General features: G+C 36.6%; 1 long non-coding RNA gene across 1 annotated transcript; it reads left to right on the forward strand.

Annotated features, from left to right (window-relative positions):
• Positions 1 to 7,234: 7,234 nt before the first annotated feature.
• LOC150037663 (uncharacterized) lies at positions 7,235 to 18,823 on the forward strand. The gene is made up of 2 exons (XR_016527643.1): positions 7,235 to 8,700; positions 18,574 to 18,823. It is a non-coding gene; the product is annotated as an uncharacterized LOC150037663 (long non-coding RNA).
• The last annotated feature ends 225 nt before the right edge of the window (positions 18,824 to 19,048 follow it).

Here is a 19,048-nt window from a genome sequence, read left to right on the forward strand (position 1 = left end):
ATCGAAAGAGCGTATGTGACAGCTTTGTGAACCTCTGCTTGTATTCAGTTACCGTCATCGATCCCTAAACTAATTCGAGGAACTCATCTCTCTTAGCTTCCCTGAAGAAGTTAGGATAGTGTTTTTCTTCAAAAACTTTTCTGAATTCTGGCAAAGACGTGGCATCTAAACATTCTAGCGTCCACCATTTTCCACCATCTCTCGGCTTCCTTATGTAACAGGAACATTGCTAATCCGACCTTACGGTCATCCGAACATCTCATCATACTAAAGCATTTCTCGATCAAATCCAACCAGATCTTAGTGTCTGTTGGATCGGTGGCACCCTCATAAGTCATTGCATCTAAGGCTTTTAGCCTTTCAATGTCGTACTTCTTTTCTGGATCCGCCTGAATTGATCCCACTTGTCGCCAACCTCTGGGTGATCTTGTCAAATACCCTATCCTTTAACTGAGGATCTGTTCCCACCTGCAGGGTACTTGATTCACTTTCTGATGTCGTTTTCGTAACTAGATTTTTACCTCTTCTTCTATTGGAATCTAATCCCTTCTAACTTTGGGATCTCCAGCAATAGGGTTAAGATTCCCATCTGTTGTCTGCTTGCTAAGCCTGCCACTTTTCCTTGGCATCTTTCACCTAATTATAAAGTACATATGTTAGGGACTCTCATTAGGGACCTAAACTAATGCATGAACTCTCTCTTCTCCCAAAATCTTATGCTCTAAGACCAACTTGTCATACCCCCTCCCAACCTACGTTTTGAACCTTGGGAAAGTGAATGCAGCAGTTACCACCCAAATAGTAGAACTTATTGCCTAACTGACTTACTTCACCTACTTAGAAACCCTGGTAAACAAACGTATAATAGTACATACAGAATAGTTCAACTAGCACTTTCCATTCAGAAACAGTAACAAGGTTTCATACATCTTAAGACAAACATAACATATATACAACATAAAATCAGTGAGTCCCGACATACTAGCCTAGTCCTTATATGAACATGTGTATGAGTATACAAAACCAACACCTAAACTCCTTCTTGAGCTAAGTCCTTGAGTGGCAGAGCAGCAACAGAGTTACCTCTTGAGGAATTGACTGCTACCTAGGGAGAAAAAACATTTCAAATGAGGTGAACTACTAGCCTAATGAGTGACTAAATAAGTATAACATCATGCTTAAAATTTGGAAACCACCAAACAAACTCATACTTAAAACTTTAAAAACATATAACTGTTGAATCGACACTAGCATGCAGCGGAAGGGAACATGATCCATAAGCATTATAATTCCTTAATTTTGGTTGAAAAGAAATATGCTAAAACAGAGTTTAATGGGTTTCATGAACATACCTTGGCCGAACCATTGAAACCTCCATTTCCAGTTGCTAAATCCTTCAAATCCTCGTGTAGACCACCACAAGATCTGCCCTACTATCCTCTTGTGCTCTAGATTAAGTCGTGGGACTCAAAATAAGCTAGAATCAAAGGGAATATGGAGAAAGCTCACTGAACCAACCCATTGAAGAACACCTTCTTCTTCCAAATTTTTCAGCAAAAATTCAAACGGTTTATCACACTTTTCTACACTCCAATCTCTTCAATATATTGCAGACTATCATGCAAAGAGATGTGCTGCATGAGATGCAGCTCATGCTTGGAGTAAACCAAAGGAAGAGGTGGTGGGTTCCTAGTGAGCAACTTTGAAGATGAACTTGAAAACCCCATTTTTCAAGTTTGTGTGATTTTTCAATTTCCAAAATCTATTTTGATTTTAAAATCATATTATTTCTAAAATCAAAATTTATTTATTTTACAAATTAATTTCATAAATTATTTTTCTAATAAAATTAATAAATAATTATTTAAATAATTTAAATATTTCTAATTAATTTAATATCCAATATTTAATTAATTTTTACACAAATTCATTTTCATATATTTAAATCATATTTAAATATATTTTCTCCAATTTCGTTTGATTCTAATTTGAACGTTTCAAATTAACTTATCACGCTATTCTAGAGCTAATCCATTTCCGATCTAGTAGGAGGACTTCATGGACCTACAGATCATGGGCTTCAACGATCCAAGATTAATCGGCTAAACTCATTAGACCGATCTAACCTCCATTCGTTAACTAATGGGTCACTCCACTAAAGCCCATAGTTGAACTCCCCTCACTGTACATATATTATGTCCATTCGATATAACCATGATTAGTAAGTTAACACTTCACAGGTTGTTCGTAATAACGGCTAGGTCAAATATTTGTTTTACCCTAGAAATTACCTCTTGTTCTTTAAGTCCCCACTGATCCCCTAATGAACAATTGTTTTATGATCTAATCACAAAATCGAGTCCCTCTCATACCAAATGAGAGGATGGGATCCCTTGTTCAAGCCCCAGAATCAGCACTTAAGGGAATAACCTCTATACTAAAGCGGGTAGGAGTAAATTCCCTCTTGTACCCTATGTCCCCAGCTATCTATCTAGTCTTACCTCTGAAATGGCAGTCATATTGAGCTGGCGCTGTTGAGCCAACCCTCACCTATGCAAATCTAAGGGCAATCCCAAATAAACAGAAGTTCATAGTTAGCTCAGGATTAAGGTCAAGTTACCTAGGTCATCATTTGAAATAGCCAGTCTTAAACAGTAAACAACATTATAAAGTAAGAGTGACTCATTTCGTGGTCGGATCTTGTACAAACTTTTTTGCACAAGGACACCCCCACTCCTCATGTCCAACATGAACGAATTAGGATCACTTTGTTTGTAGCACTTTACAACTCCTTGTAACAACTACAGAGTAGGGCGTATCTAATAGTGTTACCAGAATAAGGTACACAACCTTATCCATGTACTATAGATCATTTTGACTATTTACTCGAACCTGATCCACCTTTATGTCTCAACATAAAGTTCAAGTACTCATCCAATAGTCAAGGGAGTTTTAGGTTTATTGGATTTCTATTTAAGCAATAGATCTATTCGATAACACCTTTATTGAATTATCAGAATAAGCTTCATTATTTACATACCACGAGTTTTAAGACATAAAACCCAACAATAACATCTAGAAAGCATTAAACATCTGAATCCTTAATTGAGAGAGAACTGTTTTGCTCAATCCGTCAACGTCAAGCCTTAGCTGATGTGGAATGACCTCGACATAACCAACGTCAAATCTACCTACGTACACGTGGTAATAACTAAGTACCATCATACCGTAGGTACTAATGCCTAGATACCTTCTTAGAGTCCTTCAATATCGGGTTGATCATGCTCATCATAAAACATATCTTTACAACATATATACTTGGAAACATAGCAACATGAATAAGAGCTTTCACATTTTTTAAACTTCTAACACATGTTTTGAACTCATATGTACTTAAACATGCTTGATAAACATTCTTTTAACTAGCATGCATTACTAGCCCTTAAAACTTGATTTGCTTGGAAAACATTCTTATAATGAAGCTAGCATGAGTTACTAAACATTTAGAAAACTTCTTAATTTGTCATTCACGACTTTGGCAACTTTTTTAAGGTTGGTAAGCATCTCTAATTGGTGTCAATCCTGTGGACATAACAATATACTTTAGCTACTAGTAATGGTCTCCCCTTTGAGACTAACTTACATAATTATGCTCACATTTACTCTTTTAACTAGGACTCCTTCATCCTAACGCATACTAGGGTGCTCAACACTTAGAAATTTTCTTTGAATTGTATGTGTCAACTAGGCGGCCAACTAGCAACACCAACGACCATACCATACATCAACCTATAGCCCAAGTCCCTGTCCAGTCGCTTACTCCACGTGCTTTCCAACTTAAGTGCTCAACACTCAGCCCACACGCTCGGTAGCCTATCGCACGCCTTCAACCCTTTCGCGTATAGCTTGATGCCTTTACTCATGCAGAGCCTTTGCGTCAATTAGTCCTTGTGCGCATACTGTCTCCGAGGCGCCCAAGCTTTCAACGCATGCCTACTCAACGCATCGTACACTCCCTGCACAACTCATTGCTTAGCTTGGTCACTCGCGTGCATGCTAGCCCCCCTTGAGCTGCTTATTTGTTCAAGCCAAGCAGGTTCCTACTTGTTCAAGATTCCCAAAATCAAATTATAATTTAAATAACTCATTTTCCAAGCTTTTTCTCAGAAAATTTCCTGGTACAAACTTGTTCAAAATTGTCTTAGCATGCTTCCCTTAAATTGTGAGTTTATGATTCCTTGTGGTTTGGCTAGAATATTTAAATCTTCAACATTGGCCCTAAGTCACCCGAGAGCTCAACCTCCTTGCAAAATTTTCGAATTCTAGTTTGATTCTTATGGAGTTTTCTTCCGACAGGCCTAGATCATCAACTAGACTTATAAAGCTTTCAAATAGCTCTAAAATCACTCTGATAGCACAAGTGAGTGGTTCAAACCAACCTTTTGAAGTTGGTCATCCTCTTTTATACCATAGATTGCATGCTTTCCCTTTATTTTTAAGCTGACACCTCCTCGCACTAATAAAATTATGTGATCTGATTATGACTATTGACCATTTAAATGGTGGTTAAGCTGATCACCTTCCCTTGTCCATCAACGCTAGGCTTATACTCCATGCTACAAGCCAACGTTTGCTACCCCTTGGCCACATGCCCCATTCAGATAATACATCGCCTAGCCTTAGCCAATGCATGGCTTGTTCCTATCGTATCTCCAACTAGGCACACATCTTGGCCATCACATGCTCCTATTACCGCGCGTCACCACTAGCCAACGCATAACGCTTGCGCCAGTGCATATCTCTCCCTTATCGTGCGACCATTGAGCAACGCATGCTTGTTGTGCCTTGTGCCATTGCCACCAGCGCAACTTGAGCACACGCTCGCTCTTTCAGTGCATAGGGCCTTCATGCCATGCTCGCCTGCCACTCAACGCACAATGTAACCTCCAGCGCAACTCCTTTCCTTTCATAGGCTTGTGGCCAACGTATAGACTTCCCATTGCACACTCGTCAGCACGCATGCGTAGCCTCAATGCCTAGGCTGCCTTACCCATGTCGCGCACTCGACGCCTCGACAGGCCAATGCCTACATGCCCTTGCCTTGCCACACACCACAAGCTCTATGCACCCATGCTTTACAAGCTTCATCACAAGGCTATCCTTATCTTCAAAACTTAGCTAAAATTCCTACTTACTAGGCCAAACACTTTATTAACCGAGATCTCATTTCTCAAAACTTAAGTTCTCTCCTTTCTTCTTTCATATCTTCATGCCTTCCCCTACAAACATAACATTAACTCCTGCTTTAACTTACTTAACATATTAATAAACATACTTAGGTAGGGAAAATGGAGTTCGGGTTTTATAATACACTTGTACTTCTAATTTTAGTCTGTAATCCTAATTATTCTTTTTAAGTTAAAAACATTGTTTGGTGATTTAAATTAAATTAGTTTATATCAACTTATTTTGTATATATATAAGACTTGTAATTGACATTAAATAATTAGTTAATTAACTCTTCAATTAACAAAACTACAGAAAAAAGAAAATAAATATTTAAATTAATTATCAATATTTTTTTAATAAAAATTGATAATATAAAAAAATTAATTGATAATAAATATATTAAACTAATGGGTGAGTAGACAAATTTAGTTAAATTGTTATAGCTTAAAATTGATTTAGTAACTTAATGTAATAAAAATAAATTAACAAACGAAAATTAGTTATTGTAATTAATTTTTAAAATTTTATATTTTATAATTACATAAAAAAAGTCTAACACATTGTCTATACGTCCTATTCCCATTCCCATACATAACCAAAACAATCATCTTTGATTCTTAGACATATTTTCAGACATAATTTATTCCTAAACATCTACAAAACCTTAATCCAAACGACCCCAAGGGCATTTAGATTGAAGAAAATGGATGAGAATAAGAGTGGGAATGGGTAAGGGATACCCATTCCTTTGTTTGGTACAAGTTTTAAAGCTTTAGGCATGAGAATGAGCTATTCCCGTGCATTTCTTATACTTGTGGATGATACTCATCCAAAAGTGTGAGTTTTCTTGATGTCAACTCTCTCTCATTTTTTAATACATTGATTTATTATTTTATTTTATATTATTGAAATTATATTAAGTTTATAATTTAGAAAAATATGTTTGAATTTAACTACTCCATATTTATAAATTGATTAATTAACAATATAATACACCTTAAAGGATCGATGCATTAATATTATTAATTAAGTAGTAAATTATTTATGTAGTTAATTAGTTATCATTATGATTAATATTTTATGAGATTATTTTTAATAATTATAATTAATTTATCATCAATTAATTATACTTCATTATTTTTTAATCACAAAATATTATATTTATTTTTCCAAACTAATTTTGATTGTTTTATTAATTAATATATCATAATTATATTTAATCATTATTATTATTTGGTAGTTAAATAATTAATCTTACTCAAAATTTGAATTTAATTCATTGTTTATCAATTAATCTATTAAAATTTTATAGAGGCGTTAACGATTAATTTTACAAATTAAATACAAAGATAACTTTTTACCATAAAATTCTAATAATATTTTCATGTACAACCAAACACAGTCATCCTTAATTTCCAATAATCTTATTACTAGGTGTTTTATTCCCCAAATATCCTTAATTTCTAGGAGCATTTTTAAAATCTCAAGCCAAACTACCCATAGATTCCAACCATTCTTAATTAGGTGGTGTTGTTGCTTCCATTTGAATGTCACTGGCTTGATAGTTGATAGTTAGGCAGGTTTAGTGTAATATTTCAGTATGGGAGGGGATGGTTGGATGAAAACTGAAATACGAAGAGAGTGGGGTATTATTGATTTCGAAGGGGAAATTAAGAATGTGAAATGGATGAGGTCAAAGCTGGAGGTCCACTCTCCTGTTATGGAAAGCAACCATTGTCTACTTTCCAACAACAATATATATTCCAAACAATGGAGTCAACCACAACTACAAGTTGATCCTTTCTCGTCTCCCAAGAAAAAACGAAATAAAGTTGAAAAATGAAGAAAGGCGTCTGACAAAACTTGGTTGGACCACGACCTTGTTTTGATGTATCACGTAATTACGCATTCCATCTCCACCACCCCAATTATTAAGAAATCCATCGCATTCATATTTCAAAATAGTCCAGCTCTGTTTGGTATTTTCAACCTCAGTCTTTACTTTAGAACAATAACATACCAAAAGGAAAAACCTTTTCACCCGCTCTGTTTCATCTGCCATCTTGCCACCTCCCAAATTTTATTGATTCTCACTGCTAAACAACTCCCTTTGGTCAACACAATATATATTATATATCTCCCTTCCCACCTATACAACTAATAACACCTGTTTTTCCGACATCCAGCCATCTCTCCGTCTCTTTTTTTTCATCTTACATTAACAATAATAAATATCATTTTTATGGAAAATTAACAATAATAAGGCCCTCGTGTATCGTTGTACTATCTTAATTGTGAACTCTACGACACACACACAATGTAGTCAACTGTTAATTAGAGCCTCAATTCAACAATCTCAGCTGATCACACCTCCTTTGCTGTTCTATCTACTAACTACATTACTATTTATTCCTAACTTTTTTCTTCATCCGCTTCGCCAACAAAAAAAGAAAGTGGAAAACTTACTTCTCCCGTTACTAAAATGACCAAACATTTCCCATTCCGCTTCCCCACACAACACGTTCGTCTCATCGCACCATACTAACAAAATTACTGTTATTTACAGCAAAACGATTTGCAACGGAAAAACTGCTCCTCTGTGTGATGTGGAGTGATGACAAATATGATGTTCATGTTCATTTGTCCCGAACCATAATAAGCTGGTGGGTCACTCTTTCAACCGTAAATATCAAAACATAATTATGATAGCATGGCATGGACCCCTCCCCATTTCAGGCTTCAGCATGGCCAATGGACATTCTGACACAATACCAACAGTCTCATCTTTAATTTATATGTCACACCTTACTCATGCACATGGGAAACACATTCTCATAAACTCTACTACCCTGCCTTTTCCTCCTAAACCCTAAACCCACCATTTAGTATAGACTTGGTATTTGGTCGATTTTTAAAATTATGTTTTATTTTATCCTTGTTTTTTTTTAAAAAGAACTTTTGAAAAGTTAAATAAAAAAATATTTTGATTTCCTTAAAAAAAAAAAAGGGTAAAGAAAGAATAAATAAAAAATAAGGAAAACTCAATAAATAAAAATAAATATCTACAACTACTCCTCGCTCTTCTTAGTTTTCCCTTTTCCTCTTCTCCCCCTTCTTCTTCCTCGTTCTCTCCCCACGGAAGTAGCAGACTTCCGGCGAATACACACAGACCACGCGGCGTAAACCATTACTGCGCAACCTCCTGCGAGCTCCCCACGCAGCGCAGGACTATTCCGGCAAGACCCATCTGCGAAGGCCACGAACAGTATGCGGTGCAGCACCCCGGCGTCGTTACAAGCATCTCCATCTGACGATTCCGGGAACAACTTTACTCCGGCGGGATCCCATCTGCGCAACTTCAAGAAGAAGAGGAAAACGAAGTGGAGAGGTGAAAGTAGAAAAAAAGGTTGAAGAAGAAGAAAAGGAAGTAAAAACGAAAGAGATGGAGAAAGGAAAGGGTAAGAAGAAAAGGTGAGATTCGTAAAGTTGTAAAGTGGTGGGCCACCATTTACCTGTTTATTATTTATTATTGATGTTATTCATCAATTTTTTTTTCTCATTTTCTTTTATTTTTTTAAAAAGACTTTATTTATTTATCTTAACAAATCTTTTATGGACGATTTTCAAATATAATAAAATAAACTAAAATATTTGTAAATATAGCAAAATATTACTATATACTGTAACATTTTGCTATATTTGAAAATATTTCAATAGTTTTCATGCGAATTCAATTTCCCATCTTTTTATTTCAATCGATTTTACTTGAATTTTGTAATTAAATTCCAATATGATTCATCCATATACTTAGAGATCATTTTGGCTATATACTTAAAACTTGATCCAATTTTATGTCTCCACATAAAATTAAAATATTCATATTATAACCATGGATTCGTTTATTAGATTTTATAACAGAATGTAATATCAATAACAATTGATTGAATGAAATACTCAATAATACTTTTATTGATGAATAAATATGTTAACATTTACGAACTGCGAATTTTAGGACATTCCCAACACTTGAAAATGTTTATTACATTCCTTCCATGAGGAGGATTCAATATCTATCTCATGTTTGCTAGAACAGAAGTATAAAGTATCTTTTAAATATAATGAAGTGTTCATTATTTCAAAAGTAGTAAAATATGTTCTGCAAAACTGGAAAATAACTTATATGTGTTAAAATTGACTGAGGTAAAAGCAGTTTTGAATCTAGAGATGTTTAAAACAGCTGACACTCAAAACAAGAAACGAAAAATTTATCGTAATGCCTATCTTTGGCACTTGGGTCACATTAATCTTAATAGGATTGAGAGATTTGTTATAAGTGGACTCCTAAATCAGTTAGAAGACAACTCTCTGCCACCTTATGAATCTTGTCTTGAGGGTAAAATGACCAAAAGATCTTTTACGGGAAAAGGTCTTAGAGCAAAGAACCTTTAGAACTAGTAATTTAGATCGTTGTGGTCTGATGAATGTTAAAGTATGAGGAGGTCATTCGCTTTATAGATGATTATTCTAGATGTGGCTACATTTACCTAATGCATCATAAGTCCGAAACCTTTGAAAAGTTCAAGGAATATAAGAAAAAGGTTGAGAACCAATTAGGTAAAAGGATGAAAACACTTCGATTAGATCGAGGTGGTGAGTATTTGGACTTAAAATTCCAGGACTATTTGATAGAACACGGAACTCAGTCTCAACTCACAGCACCTGATACACTCCAACATAATGGTATAACAGAAAGGAGAAATAAAATCCTATTAGACATGGTTCCTTCAATGATGAGTTACGCCTAGTTATCTCAGTCCTTTTAGGGATATGCAGTAAAGACTGCAATGTATGTTTTGAAGATGGTTCCTTCGAAAAGTGTTTCAGAAACACCTTACGAGTTATGGAGAGGACGTTATGGTTATTTCTTGTATTGATGAACACTTCATCATTTTCGAAATAAACTTTATAATTTTGTTGAAGCAAACAAAAGATAGATATTAGATTCATTTTCATAGAAGGAATATAATAAACATTTTTCAGATAAATGTATTTATCTCCTATAAATAACTTCATATCTCCCACTGCTTTAGCTAAAACAATCTCCCCGGTCCCTATCTTAAAGATTGTTTCGCCTTATGTCAACTGTCTTTAGGAACTTGTTTCCTATGAGAAAGTACAGACATGATTAATGACACCTGAATCAATTATCCAAGTTTTATCATTTTCCACTAAACGTGCTTCGATAACAAGTAAATCATATTTATCTTATTGTTCGAATTTTGCATTCTCATCTATATTATTCAAAATTTTAGATAAGTTGGGAGATAGAGGACAATCCTTTATTAAAAATTTTTTGGTGTTATCAATTGCTAGTAATTTATTTGTTGATTTGATTTTACCGTTAACTAATTTAGAAGTGAGTATTCTAGGAGAATTCAACATGCTAAAAATTTTAAACAAATTCTACTTAGCAGTTTGCAACTAAATCCATAATTAAGTTTTAGCAAAACAAATAAAAATGTACCCATAACCATTATTTATTTGCAACGATACTATAGTGAGTCAGAATACATGCTACCAAGGGGCAGTCAGATACTCCTTCACTAAAGCAAACAATTTTGACCAACCACTATCTCCAGAATAACTCTTATTCCTGTAGTCATTTAGTTATGATTTTTGGTCAGAAACTATTAACACTTTAGTAATTCTGTAAGTGTAACCCTCTGTTTTTTAGACATTAGAGGTCGGCCCCAACTATGCCACCGAGATAGAGAGTCAAGGTTGGGAATGAACCTAAGAAATCCTATCCATTTATGGAGTTTAAGTTTTTTCGAATCCTATGTTACAACCCTCCGTAGGGATAGCTGTCGTTAAACGACTAGCAAGGGCCGCCTAAAGTAAACCAGTGTGGGTGCAACATAGGAATCTTACCATCCAAACTAACGAAAGAGACCACAAGACATGTTGACACAAATCCTTCACCCACTTACTATGAACTACTTCCCCCGTTCACCTTTTTATTGACTCATACAAACACTTTCTATATGAAGGTCACTCCCAGGGTGACAAGAATCGTCATATGAGTCTCACGATGTGAACAATACGGAGACGTGACAGTTGAAGTCTATGTATCATATAATTGATTTGTGTTTGAACGACTTTCCCTTATTCATCGAAATCTAGATTTATGCAAGTACTTTTCGTATGGAGGTCACTCTCAGGGTGACACGAAGTACCACTTAAATCTCAATTGTGAACTTTTACGGACGTGAGTGCTAAAAATAACGTATCATATATGTTATCAATCTCCCACGGAAGTGTTCTAATAACTTTATCATACATAAGTTATTAAACTCCTACTGAAGTGTTGTATTAATATGGGTAAAAATATACTTAGGTTCTTTTCGGCTAATTAAAACAAACCCTAAGTCTAAGTGGTTTATCCAAGTATAACGCTTATAATTGGATTTTAACTTACAATGTCTAGGTGATAAACCATTTTATTACCTCACTCTGCTCACGTACGCTTATAAAACCGGTTAAAAACACTCAATTATTCGGCTAAAATCCCAAGGTAAGAAGTGTTTCGTAGACCCCCAACTTAAGTATCTCCATCATTAGACAGGATTATCTACCGGTTGAGTTTGTAACCAAGTTTTACAAGATATCGACCTATTTTAACTTATTAAAACAGGTGATTAACTTACTGAGCTGTTGAAATACCTTGAATCTGTTTGCTGGCGCTTCGAACAACCTATTCAAATTTTATATTCAACATATTTATTTATTTGCAGTTATTTACGATTTTGACCCTAGGATTTAGAGCAGTGCGATATATAAACTTTCTAACCTAGAGGCGCCGTTCTTGATGTAATTCTGAAAACATTCTCTCGAAATAATATTGTTCTCCCTCTGCTCGTGGACGTAGCTAACACACTGTTAGTGAATCACGTATATCTATGTGTCAATCTCTCCTACCTACATTCATTTTTGTGTTCTTTAATTGTCGATTTCGCATGAGCATCTGTGAAGGGTCATCGTACTGATGATTGGTTATATCCAATGAACATAAAAATATATCTATGATAAGAAGAGTTCAACTATCGGTCTTTCGTGGAATGTCTGGCAGTTAACGGATGGTGGATATCGTGGCTAAAGAGTTTAGTTAGCTATTCACGTACCGTTGGAGCTTCAAGCCATAGGTGTAAACCCCGTACTCTATTTTCCTACATAAGTGAGTAACAAGCGTGTTAAGTAAAATTATAAAAGAAGGTAAAGAAAGTAGGAAGATGGAGGAAGAAAATTCTGTTTTAGAAATACTTAGTCAAGGGTGAGTTTTAGATAATATAACAAGTGAAAATTGGCTAAGTATGGAAGCAAAGTGTAGGCATGCGTTGATGGAGAAGTGTAGACGTATGAGGTTGCGCGTGTAGCAACCAAGGCATGTAGAGGCTAAGTGTTGAAGGCAAGGATAAACTATGCGTTGGTATTAAGGATGAACGCATGACTTGAAAGGCATGATGCGTTGATAAGGCTTGTGGCAGCCAATGGGCTTTCGAGGGTATTTGGGCGCTGGACAATCGTGTAGTAAATAAGTGGCGCTACATGATAAGGTATGCGATCGTCTAGCAAACGTTCGGCGCTATGTGATGAGGTAGGAAATCGTGTAGCAAATGCGCGGAGTTAAGTGATGTGGTAGGCGATCATGCGATAAAGTGCAGCGCTAGATGATACAAAGGGTCGCGCTAAACGATAACGCTATGCGTTGGATGATAGCGTTAAACGATGAGGCGTTGGCACTGCACGATCGACATCAACGCTAGACGATGAGCTGCATGACAAGCACTAGACGATAGATGTTGGGTGCTAGACGATAGACGCTGAGCACTTGATAATTTGTAGAAATACAAGTAATTGTGACTCAAAAGTTGGAATAATTAGGGTCTTTAATGATAAAATCTCATCATTTTTAGAGGAAACACATGGAATTACCTGAACACTATCAAACTCATACAAAAGAATGTTTATTGCTAAAATTCTGCGACACTAACGCATGATATTGCAGGATCTCAACAAAGTCTAACGCATGATTAAGAAAAGTGTTGCAGGCAAAGTCTAAACGCATGGGGCATGCGTTGGAGGGATTCAACGCAAGCAAGATTCATTGATTTAGGTTTTTGTGTCAAATCACCACTTGCAAGCATGAACATCTGCAGCGGGCGGTGTCTGAAAAGCATTTGAGTGTCAGGCGGCCAACCAGGGTATGGAATTTAATGCTGCCCATCATCAAGTTGAATAAGACTGGCGCCTATAATTAGAAGAAATCCCACCAGATGAATGAGCTTAATCTTATCTCTTAGCTCATTGCATAATTCTGAAATTTTGAGACCGTAGAGCTGTGCTGTGGTGACGAGAAGAACAAGAGGGAAGAGAACCACCACCATCGCTAATTAAGAAGCGGAGAAAGCTGAGTTCGAGAGAGACATTTCTTCCAATTCTTCCACAAGTAGTTGTACACGAACTAGAATTGAGCCAAAGTAGACAAGAGATTATACTCTATGGCTTGAATCCTTTCATTTCATCCTACTTACCGTTTTCATCTTCTTAGTTGATTAAGTGTTGGTTTTGTAAAGAAAAACAGTTTCTTTATAAATTCACATATTTGATCTATCATACTTTGCCACTGTTTATTTCTTGTTTATGTTAGATGCATCTATAACTTCATGCAAAATTCCATTTCGAAATGCTTAAGCTAACTAAATCAATTGGTAAAAGCAACCTTAGCTTAAATTATTCGAGAGATTAAGTAAGCCAACATCAAGTTAGAAACGCTTAGTACATCTATAGATAGACGCACTGGTGTTTTATTGCATCCTGTGATTGATGCATACATCCTAGAGATAGGTATTATATGATATTCGCATTGTGAAGTTCTGAATAGAGTCTAACGCATAAACGAAGATAAACAAGTCATCTCATTCGCATTATATTCTTTTTCGTGTACATCTAACTTAGATCGACGCATAACACTTGCATCACACTCCATTCTCCACACGACCCCTTATCTTCTACTTGACCCTTTTGTATCTTCTTGCACACACACAGCAACTTAGTGTAAATAGCTCATTTCTACATTCACTTAGGATATTTCTACAACAGTTACAATGCAAGGTTTGTGTTAGCTTTAATCTGAATCCCTGAGTTTGACCCTGGACTTATCAGGAACCTGAGTTGGATTTATACTTGGATCTGAGTCAGGAAAACTTGAACGTCTATAGAGGAGTGTCATGCGTCCTGTTGCACATCACTAACGCATCAACGCGTCACTAACGCATCATAAACACATCAATGCATCATTCATATTTACACTTATTTTTCCAATTACTTTATACAATATACTTCTAAGCTCATTCGCATTAAATCAACGAACAGCGCTAGACGATGGAGTATGTGATGTGCGCAAGGCATTGAAACTCGATGCACGCTAAAGTTATGCTATGAAACGAGGAAGGCCTAACGCTTGGTTGATATGATAAAACTAAGCTACGCATAGGTTAGGATATGCGTTGGCTTAGGAGTATGTGACCAAAGGGGGGACGCAATAGCCTCTAAGTGAGCTATGCGTTAGCCAGATTGGGCGATGCATTGTGGATGAGGCATGCGGTCATGTGGTTACAAGCGTTGGCTTGGGAGCTGACCCTTGCGTCAATAACCAAGAGGGAAGGATCATCTTAGTGATTGATCAGCTAAGCCAGCTGTCATACTCAGGTTTGATATTATCTTTTAAGGATGAGCTTGCAGCTTGATGTTAAAAGGAGAACATACAGCTGCTAGTTTAAAAGGGAAGCTCGATTTCAAGGAGAGGGTTGGAGAAATTTGCCCGTGCAAATGGGGTAATTTCAGAGCCATTCAAACCCTGAGCATGTCTAGTGGCTGAGTTTAAAATGCTGGAAGGAGATTCTAGTGGAATCGAGCTAGAGAATGAAGAATCCAGCTGAAGGTTGAATTCTCGGGTAAGTTGGGCCAGTCTTAATAATCTGAGGATTCTGGCTCAACCACGAAGAATTATGAGCTGAAATTTTAAGTTAAGCTTGCTAATTTTAGAGAATGTTTGTAGAAGGAAATTTCTTGAGAAAAGGACTGAAAAATTAGTTATTAAAATTGAAAGTTAAATATGGAATCTTGAACAAGCAGACAGCTGCTTGGGTTGAACAAGCAAGCAGCTTTAAGGGCTTGACGATGGTGTTGAGCACATGTTGATAGCGGGAAAAAATACACGTTATTACAGCACAAAGTTATAAAACAATGCAGGATTGCGGTGGCAAAAATATACAATATTGCATCCAAAAGCATTAAGTTCACAACATTGCGATCACATGCGTCCATCGCATTAAAATAGCTAACTTATGTATTTTATATAGGAAGATGTGTTGACGCAAGACGAAAATGCGATCTCGAAGAAATCACTATTCGAGCACATTAAGAGATTGTGGCCGCAAGGCTATGCGATTATTTGCGTTTGCAAATATCTGCTTAAGAAGGTGGGCACATAGAGCCGACACATCTAGGTGAAAGCTTAATAAATCATGATGGGATAGAAAGCTGATGATGGTCGATTTTGAATTAAGTTGACAAGCCGTTAACGACCTACTGTAGCAAGTAACTCAACTTTTTGGTGACAATTATTTGGCGCATTAGATAGAGAATTAATGCCATCTCATCAGTGCAATCATAAGAGAGAAGAATCTTTTCACCCTGAAGCTCTATAAATACCGAAGGCCATCTTTAGTGAAGGAGTTCGTTCAGTTAGTTCAATTTGCCCAGTTTTAGAGTTCACCATTTAGACGATACAAGAGCCTTGTTCTTAGTTTCCTATACTTAGAAGGCGAAAGCGAGAGAAGGGAAGAGATGCCAGAAGATCGTCCTAGTCAGCTCGAGGGAGTGCCAGGGAGCGTGGAAAAAACAGAGAGAGGGCCGACTCTTGCGAGAGCAAGATTATCTTTTGAGCAGAGTAGAAGAGAACAATGTAAAAGCCTTGGGAAGCAAGAAATTGCTACCAGGCTCTTTATTCTTATTCCGCATTGTCATTCTGTACTTTGATTATATATTTATAAAATGGAACTTCCTTATCTACATCTGTTCACTCTCTTTAAAATATGCATGAGTAGCTAAATCTATCTAATGGGTTGAGAAGTACTTAGCTAACATGACCTAGGATCTTCATTGCATATGATCATCTTGTCTTATGTTGCGCCCAACACCCTTTAAAGCTACTCGAGAAAGAGTCTAAAGAAAGAATCTAAGACTTGAGAGAGCTAGGTTAGAATCTAGACTCGAGAGAGCAAGATTAGATCTGCATAAGCAAGAGATAGGGACTTAGAGATAAGCTCTATTTGCCAACATTCATCGCATGCACCCTAGAGATAGGTTATGGTAATATGCGGTCGCTTTGTATGTGTGTGTGTCATTCGTCATTGCATAGACAAGAATAGAGGATTAGATGTAAGTCCTATAGACATCATCATATATATCGAATGCATTCTAAAACTAGAAGCCGTAGCATTTGTATTGAGAGATGATTTGCTATTGTATGTGTGTAGCATGATCGCATAACATGAACGCAATCCTAGGAAGTGTTAGCTAAACCCCTTCTCAACCCGTTCCATCGCATACTCATCGCATCTTCCATATTATTAACGTTTTTCTCAACTCCGCCGCATACATTTTATACTATAAACAACAAACCAACCAACTCTTTGATTTATTTTTTACCGCAAAGTGATCTAAAAATACCATCGCATAGTATTTTCCTCAATCCCTGAGTTCGAACCTGGGCTTACCAGGCAACTCAGTAGGATTTATACTTGGATCTTGCTGAGAAAACTTGCATGCTCAACACATTTTCCACCATCGCATCCTTCTCCATTATTTCATTGCATAGAAACACGCATCACATACGTTGGAGGCTGAATTGGCGCACGGACGCGCTGAAAAGCATTAGACCATGCAACACATATTGAAGCCGTAAGCACAAAGTGCTTTGTGGGTGTTGGATCCTGCAGGCAGGCGCACGAGGTATTAGGGCAAGGTTGTGTTGGAGTTTATGGGTGCAAGCAGACGAACGCATAGGTTATGCATTGATGTGCCATAAGACGAGCACATGAGCTAGACGATGGGTGCAAAGGTTACTATGCGATTGTCCATGGGTGTGACCAGACGAACTATAGGGCATGCATTGATGTGCTGTAAGACAGACGCATGAGCTAAACGATGGGTGCAAAGGTTGCTATGCGATGGGCAATAAGCGTTGGCTGAAAGCTTGGTCGCATAGGAGGCTTGAATGTCTAAATCAAGGCATGGACGCAAGCCATGAATGCATGGTAATGAAGTTGCTACCTAGTCAAGTTAAGGCCTAAGAATTTGGCTAAGTGTTCAACGCACAATGAGCATATACATGAAGAGATTTGCCAAAGATTGTGAGTGACTCTAAATGCATTAAATGTTTTAAGTAAATTGTTAATGCTTATGAATGTTTAGCAACGCATGTTTACTGAAAGCTATTTATGACGACTATTCTCAAATAGTTACCAAGCAACACGTCTCACATTAATGTTATATTTATGTTATGCTTTTCAATGACCATGAGGATGCGTTAGTATAGAATGTTTTTGGGCAACTAAGTCATTAAGAGATAAGAATATGCAAGTTGAGTATGAGTAGCTCAATACTGAAGGACTAGATGAGAAGGTACTGAAGCTCAGTCTTAGATTTGAATAGCTCAATACTGAAGGACTAGATGAGAAGGTACTGAAGTTTTGTCTAGGAATTTGAATATCTTGATACTGAAGAACACGGAGAAGGTATTTGAGCAGCTCGATACTGAAGGACACAGAGAAGGTATCTGAGCAGTAGTACCTAAGGTAAGACGGTACTTAAACTAGAATCACACGAATGAAAGAAAAGTTGTTATGGTATTGTTGAGATCACTTCACACAAGCTATGGATTGACATTGAGGAATTGAGTAAAGGTTCTTTCTCAACGAAGGATGCAAATTATGTTTTTAGGAAGTGAACAAAAAGGTTCCTTCCCAGTAAAGTAGTAATGCAGTAAAGAATGATAAGGAGTGAGCAAAAGGGCCACTCTAGACTAATAGACTAAGGCATAGTCTAGCAAAGTAAGAAAAGTGCTATGTGATGTTGATGATGACATGAATAATAGTTGCTAAGTTTATGTTTTTAGTGAAAGCTTTCAGTTTTAATATCAAATTTATGTATGAAAGTTATGATTTAAATGTTAGTCACTCACTGGGCTTCTAGCTCATGTTTCAAATGTTTTATTTTCAGATAGCAGTCAGTTCTCAAAAGACTTCTCTACTGCTGCTCTGCCACACAAAGAGTCAGGTTGAAGGAAGTTTAATTGAAGACTTGTATTAGTTAGTACACATGTGTCTGCCAGATAGGAACTAGTATTCTAGATGGGGCTCACTAAGTTGTAATATTCATGTATGAAATGCAATAGAACCCTGTAATGTAAATGTGTTAAGTTCTAAGTTAATTTGTTCAGTATATTGATGAAATGTACGTATTCAGGGTTTGAGCAAATTCAACAGGTTAGATAGGCAGTAAGTGCTAACAAAGGGGTTGGTAATTGCTGCAGCCACCACTCCATCCAAATTAAGAGAGTAATCTGGAGTGGGGTGTGACAATAGGTCCATAAAGTCCCCTTGGTAGCTTAATACAAGTTAAGAATCACTTTTTGGGTCAGTTTGAAATGTTCAAATTGAGAAACGGGAGTTCGATTATATATGATATAATTAAC

Source organism: Benincasa hispida, chromosome 2 (genome assembly GCF_027475165.1).
Source record: "Benincasa hispida cultivar pf3 chromosome 2, pf3_genome.v1.1, whole genome shotgun sequence".
In the NCBI taxonomy this organism is placed as follows: Eukaryota; Viridiplantae; Streptophyta; class Magnoliopsida; order Cucurbitales; family Cucurbitaceae; genus Benincasa; species Benincasa hispida.